We start from the raw sequence: 6,855 nt of genomic DNA, 5'->3' as shown, positions 1-6,855 counted from the left end.
TGGGAAAGTACCAGCGATCTCCACCAAGTTCTGATGGTCCTCACATGGCGGGTGGTTGGTAGAGGAGCATTTCCTAGTGCAGAGGTGGGCAAACTATGGCCCACAGGCCACATCCGGCCCACGGGACCCTCCTGCCCAGCCCCTGAGCTCCTGGCCCAGGAGGCTCGCCCCCAGCCTCTCCCCTGCTGTCCCCCCTCCCCCGCAGCCTCAGCTCACTGCGCCGCTGGCGCAATGCTCTGGACAGCGGCGCGGTGAGCTCCCAGGGCAGCACAGCTGCAGAGCCCAGCCTGGCCCCAAGCTCTGTGCTGGGCGGTGGCATGGCTGGCTCCAGCCGGGCGGCACGGCTGTAGTGCCGCCAGCCACCAGTGCTCCAGGCAGTGCGGTAAGGGGGCAGGGAGCAGAGGGTGTTGAATAGAGGGCAGGGGAGTTCAGGGTGGTGGTCAGGAGGCAGGGGTGTGGATAGGGGTTGGAGCAATCAGAGGGTGGAGAACAGGTGGGTTGAATGCGGGCAGGGGTCCCAGGCGGGCAGTCAGGAAGGAGCGGGGGTTGGATAGGGCAGCAGGGGACAGTCAAGAGACAGGGAGAAGGAGTGGTTGGATGGGGCAGAGGTCCCAGCGGGCAGTCAGGAATGAGAGAAGGGATTGGATGGGGCAGTCGGGGCAGGGGTTCCAGGGGCAGTCAGGGGACAGTGAACAGGGGGTGGTGGATGGGGCAGGAGCCCCAGGTGGGCCAACAGGAACAGGGAGGTTGGATCAGGCAGGAGTCCTGGGGGGGCCCATCAGGGGGTGAGAAGAAGGTAGGGGTCAGATAGGGGGCGGGGGACAGGCCACGCCTGGCTGTTTGGGGAGGCACAGTTTCCCCTAACCGGCCCTCCATACAATTTCCAAAACCCAATGCTGCCCTCAGGCCAAAAAGTTTGCCCACCCCTGTCCTAGTGGACTGGGGCTTAGGCCTGTGCCTTGCAAAGGGGTTGTTAGTAGTGGAGCCTGTGGGCCCTCCCACTCCACCGGACTCCAACCCAGGGCCCTTTGAGGACTATCAGTGCTGTGACAGCCAGGGGCACTTAAGCCTGCCCTCCTTGGGCCACTTTCTAGCACCCCCCTGGGATTATCTCAAGATCACCATCTGGGTTGAGGTGGCATGATGGGTGTCCACTCACCACAAAGCACCTTCTGAGTGGCTGTGTGTAGCGTCATAGCTTCCTCTCTCGCAGGAGGCAACTGCCTCCTCCCACAATGGGGCTCACCCTTCTGGGCCAGATCAGTCCTAGAGCTTCCCCCTGCTGGGATAGTCCAAACAAAACAAAGGGAATTAACAAACCCGGAGTCCACAGGAGAGGGAGAGGGGGATGCTTCTCTCTCAGGCGGTCTCTGTAGCAGGTCCTCCCTTCCCTCAGGGAGGGACTTTTGGGAAGTTGTTTTAGGGAGACATTCTACTTTTCCCTCAGCTCTTCTCTGCTGGAGCTGTAGGTTGCAGGTCTGCTCTGTTGCCTAGCCTGCTACCAAATGAGCTGTTCCCCTACCTTTCAACTACTCCTCCTGTTAATGCATTCCCTACAGACAGGGCAGGGTGGGGCGGGACTGGCTGCGCCCAGAGTAGTTCCTTAACCCCTTGTTGCCCACTGAGGGGTTTGTATACTCCGTCACACAGCCCTTTAAATATAACAAGGAGAACAGTGGCTTGCCAGAAATAAGGTCCCAGCCCCTTGTTTCAGTTTCAGTTAAGGATCCTGACAAGAAAGAGTCTAGTGCATAGCAAGGGAAATGAAGAATAAGTGGTTATAGTTGACATTTAATTTCTGCACAGTTGGAGAGAGAAATGAGATTGTCTGTTGTTCAATTCATTATATCCTCCAACCATCCAGGAATGTAGCAATTTGTTGTTTCTTTATTAAATATAATAGGGAGATGTTTTGATAACTTTTCCTTGTAGAGTTCTCATTCTTCAAAATTCATATGCGTTAGCAGCCTGCAATCTCACTATTGTTCATCATGTTATTGTTATATCTCCCAATTAACGTGAAGGCAATTTGTTATGTCAAAAAGGCAATATGACAAAACTTGATAAGCAAGCAAGCTGCAGAAAGGTCTAATAACTTTTTATGAGTTACTACACCATTACTGTCAAGATTTTAAAGTGGTCTTTTGATAGCACTTGGAAACCTTAGCAGGCATGAAAATGAAGGCCCCCTCTCATTCATTAGCTAGATTTTTCTGACTGCTATTAGGGTGCATCTTCATTAGGAAATGACACATTGTTGCTTCAGCTTTGGGTCAAAACCCGTTTTATTTATAGGATTTTCTATGGGGATCTGAGCACTTCACCTCAGTCAATCAGTTTATCTTCACTACACCAGGTAGGTAGGGAAGTATTATTATCCTGATTTTATAGATGGAGAACTGAGGCACCGTTAAACGATTTTTGCAGGGTCACTCAGCATAGCTGTGGAAAAGCCAGGAACAAAGACAAGATCTCCTAGATGCCAGTCCAGTACCTTAGCTGTGAGACCAACTATCCTGTCAAGTCTGTGTCACCCTCACATTCGATAATAGGTACTAAAAATTATTTGATCCTACCTATGCTGAACAGTTACAAACTGATTAGGTAGTGGGGCAAGAGGGAGCCCTATTTAATGGCTCCCATTTTCTTCATGTAGATAGAGCCTTAGAGAGTGGATAGATTCTTCTTGACCCTCACTCCTTTCTTTTCCAAAGCTGATATTAGGGATGCATGAACTATGTGGTTGCAGGTGGCACACTCTCAACCTGTTACATGAGACACTTCTTCCGATATAAGATAGCAAGAAGTAGAAGCTAAAGCGCAAGTTGCACCTAAAGAAGCTGAAGTGCTGGAAGGATCAGGGGGGCCTGTAGCATACACACCTACTGGCAGTGGATTCAGAGAGGTAAGAGAAATTATGAAGCTGGCAACTTTAGCAGCAGGGGCTAACAGCTGTTGAGGGCATCTTTCTGCCATCACAGAGACAGGAGCTGGGTGGTGACTGCTGGCACATTGTTGTCTAGTGAAGGAAACTGTCCTTCCAGAATGGCTGTGGAATACTTCATGCCTGGCTGATTTATGCACCAAGAGTGTGTGCCTGAAAAGAGCCTGTAACAAAAACAAAGTCGGATACAAACTTGCATTATTTTCCATATATTTGCATAAATTCAGGCACAACCTGAAGCATGTGCCTTCCCATTTTAAAATTATATTAATGACAGTTAGGTGTAAGCATTTCCGGAGAGCCTAGAGTGTTAGGCTGCTGCCACGTAGAAGACAACGAAGAATGAAACTCCCATGCCACAGCATATTTCCAATATTGTCATTATTCTCTTTTTCGTGGTAGAAAGTCCTAAGATGATGAGCAGGGATGGGAAGTGTTATCCATAACTTATCACAACCCCAAAAGTGTCAAAAGGAAATGCAGAAAGCCAAGATATAGTCAACAATTTTCTATTCGTGGGCTTACAATAACTGGTAATGACATATTAAGATTGTACACTGGAAAGTCAGGGGTCCTCAAAATGCATTTACATTTATTTTCCCCTCAAAAAATGTTTGCTCACTGACCTCTGGCAACAAACTGAAAAAGTCAAGGTAGCCCAAAGCAGCCCTTCTGACAAATTTCAAAGTGAAATCAGATGAAATGAGACCTGAGGAAATGTGGACATGAAGGCCCTGACCCAAAGCCCCTTGTATTCACTGACAAGACTCTTAACTTCAGTTGACTTTGGATCAGAAAGAAATGTGAGCTCAGAATTGTGTTTTCTGAGAAGACATTTAGAGGAATCTAAATGTGGATAAGCTAAATTATGAAAGATATTAAAGGAAATTTTCCTTTGAATGATTTTAATGCCAGGATTATTTCCTAACACATTCTTTTCATATATCTTCCTTCACTGAGCATGAAGCCCAGCATCAGAAAAAACCCCAGCAACCAATCAAACCATACCAAAAAACCCAGACTGTTGGTCAAGTATGCCCTATGAAATAGGGCTACAGATCTGTAGTCTACAGGGGAAAACAGAGTAGGTCTGAGTGTCTGAGTACTTAGTACATAGAAGAAAATTATGTTCTGGGAGGCACTTAGAGTGGGATTTTCAGACGTGGCTAGCCAGCTAATTCACACTGAAATCAATGAGAACTTGGTGCGTAGGCACTTTTGAAAATTTGAAGATCTTAAATGAAAGCCAAGATCATGCTGCTTATTACTATCATTGTGAAATTTATGTATTGATACTATGTAAAAACTTATATATGTATAATGAAACTATGTTCCTAAAATCTGAATCAAGGTAGGGTTGATAAATAGGTTTATTCCAGGCAAAGAATATATATTCACCTGGCTGCCTTGGTTCACATGTGAATAAAGCATTGTAAGCCAACAGAATAGAAGCTCTATTTGCATATGATGTCAAATTGAGGATGTGAAGTCAGCATGGGGTCAGCATACCAGGGAATAAACCCTGGCGGGTCATCCTGACTGAGGACAAAACAGTGAATTTGGGGGGATATAAGGAAAAGGCAAAAGGAAACCTTTCCATCCATCCCAGAGGAAGGAAAAATGACAGCACTTTCTGCATTCATGAAAGAGGTATCTCAGCCAGGTTGGTTGGAGCTGCTAGGAGACTGCTTTGCGTGAGATAAACTTCTTCAGACATCTGTTCAGCCTGTTAAAGTTAAGTTTACACTCAAGTAAACGTGTTATAAAAAAAAGTATATGTAACCATTTCTGTTTCCATTATCTTGACTCATTATCTCTCAGTCTTAGCTGTTGAAAACATATTTATAATGAAAACAATCATATCTTAGTGCTCTGGTATTCTGAAAGGCCTTATCCGGAGTTGTAACATTCAAGCTGTGTGCATACTGTTCCCTTGGGCAGCAAACCTAGTCATTTCTGTGAGTGTCCGGCAGTTAATGAATGGACATTGCAGGGGAGTGCTCGGGGGTTGATGTGTGCCTATCACTAACCTGCACTGAGAGAGTGAGGGCTGTGAAGGCCTGAAGATAGTTCTTATGTTTCCAGAGGCTGGTGGTTTCAGGGAACTGAGCTACAGCAAGAACAGACAAGACCACTTCATGCTAAGGGCAAGTAGTGGTGAGTTGCCATAGGGAGGAAGATTTATGCAAGCAGGAGCAAACGACAAGGGGCCCAGGGCTTGCACCTTCTTCAGGCAATTCCTGCCTGTCGTCTGAGAATCTGTAGTGACAGGTTTCAGAGTTACAGCCGTGTTAGTCTGTATTCTCAAAAAGAAAAGGAGTACTTGTGGCACCTTAGAGACGAACCAATTTATTTGAGCATAAGCTTTCGTGAGCTACAGCTCACTTCATCGGATGCATGAAGTGAGCTGTAGCTCACGAAAGCTTATGCTCAAATAAATTGGTTCGTCTCTAAGGTGCCACAAGTACTCCTTTTCTTTTTGAGAATCTGTAGAACAACCTCTACCTTATTTCACTCGACAAAACATAGTCTTTACTCCTTAGTCAAGCAAAACTACTGTCTATTTCAAAAGTTGCTGTAGCTGTGTTCATCCCAAGATACGAGACAAGCTTGTCTCTCTCACCAACAGAAGTTGGTCCAATAAAAGATATTACCTCACCCGCCTTGTCTCTCTCATTTACTTCAAAATGTAGTTGAGCCGGAATAATAGCAGAGAGAGTCAGGTGAAATGCATTGTGCCCTCCAAAAAGTCACCATCAAAGCTGCTTCACACTGCAATTCAACCGGAAAGGATCAATCTCCATAAAGGATATGGTTCCTTCTATGACACGCCACAGTACTGAGAGAACTAAAGAGTGCCCCCAAATGCAGCCATTAGTATATGGCTTACAGTTGGTCATTTTGATCAGAAACGCTTAGTTTTCTTTTCAGATCAACAGTGAAAAAGAGGATTTCATATACTCTCAATAAACAGAAAAAGAGTATAGTAAAGAAACCACATTGAACAAGCCAACTATAAATAACTCACATAATTTTTAGCATGTTTCATGAGCAGCTTGCGGGGGGGGGGGGGGGGGAGTTAAGTGTTTTTGGGAGGAACCTGACAAGAAACCAGACATTTCTAGAAGATTTCTTCTCCCAAGATCCAAATATCATCTGATTGAAATATCTTTTACAAACAACAAACTAACACAAAAAACAACCAGTCTTTTTTTAATGTAACCTTTAAACTTGCAAAACTATTTAATTGACAATATCTGCTGAAGAGAATGCATTTTGCAGTGTTTACTGTAATTTTCCTTCTTACCAAACCAAACAATACATTTTTAATAAGACTACAGCTTGTAATTCATAGTTCACTGTGGTTCTTTAATAAGATAAAAATTATATTGAGATCACACAAACAAGAAAAACAGTAATTGCATGTTGGGGATATTATTAACTCAAAATATGCATTTCCAAAACAAATATATAACCTACTCTCCCTCTAGTGGCAAACTATTCTAGAACGCACAAATAGCACGGAGACTAAATTGTACTTAGGAGGAAAAATGGCAAGCAGTGTGCAGTAATAACATGAGGAAATTCTAAAAAAACTCACATGAACTTTACTCTTGTTTCATAGTTATATAAAGTGGTAGTTAGCAGTTTAGTTCTGCACAAAGAGTTTGCAATACAGTTGGATGACACATGTCCTGTTTATGTGTCCTATAGTTTATATTTATTAGTTATTGTGTGTCATAGTCTGAGATCATTGATTTTAAAACTCAAACCGGGATTTTCAGTGGACTAACAGAGTTCGGTGACAAAGTTAACAGGAGTCGGGTGCCTAACTTATTTTGGCCTCTTTAAAAATCACAGCTTCAGGCCCTTTCCATTCTCTGACAAAATACCGTGGTATACAATATGGG

The sequence above is a fragment of the Chelonia mydas genome, chromosome 3 (assembly GCF_015237465.2).
Source record: "Chelonia mydas isolate rCheMyd1 chromosome 3, rCheMyd1.pri.v2, whole genome shotgun sequence".
In the NCBI taxonomy this organism is placed as follows: domain Eukaryota; kingdom Metazoa; phylum Chordata; order Testudines; family Cheloniidae; genus Chelonia; species Chelonia mydas.
This window is presented reverse-complemented; position numbering follows the sequence as displayed.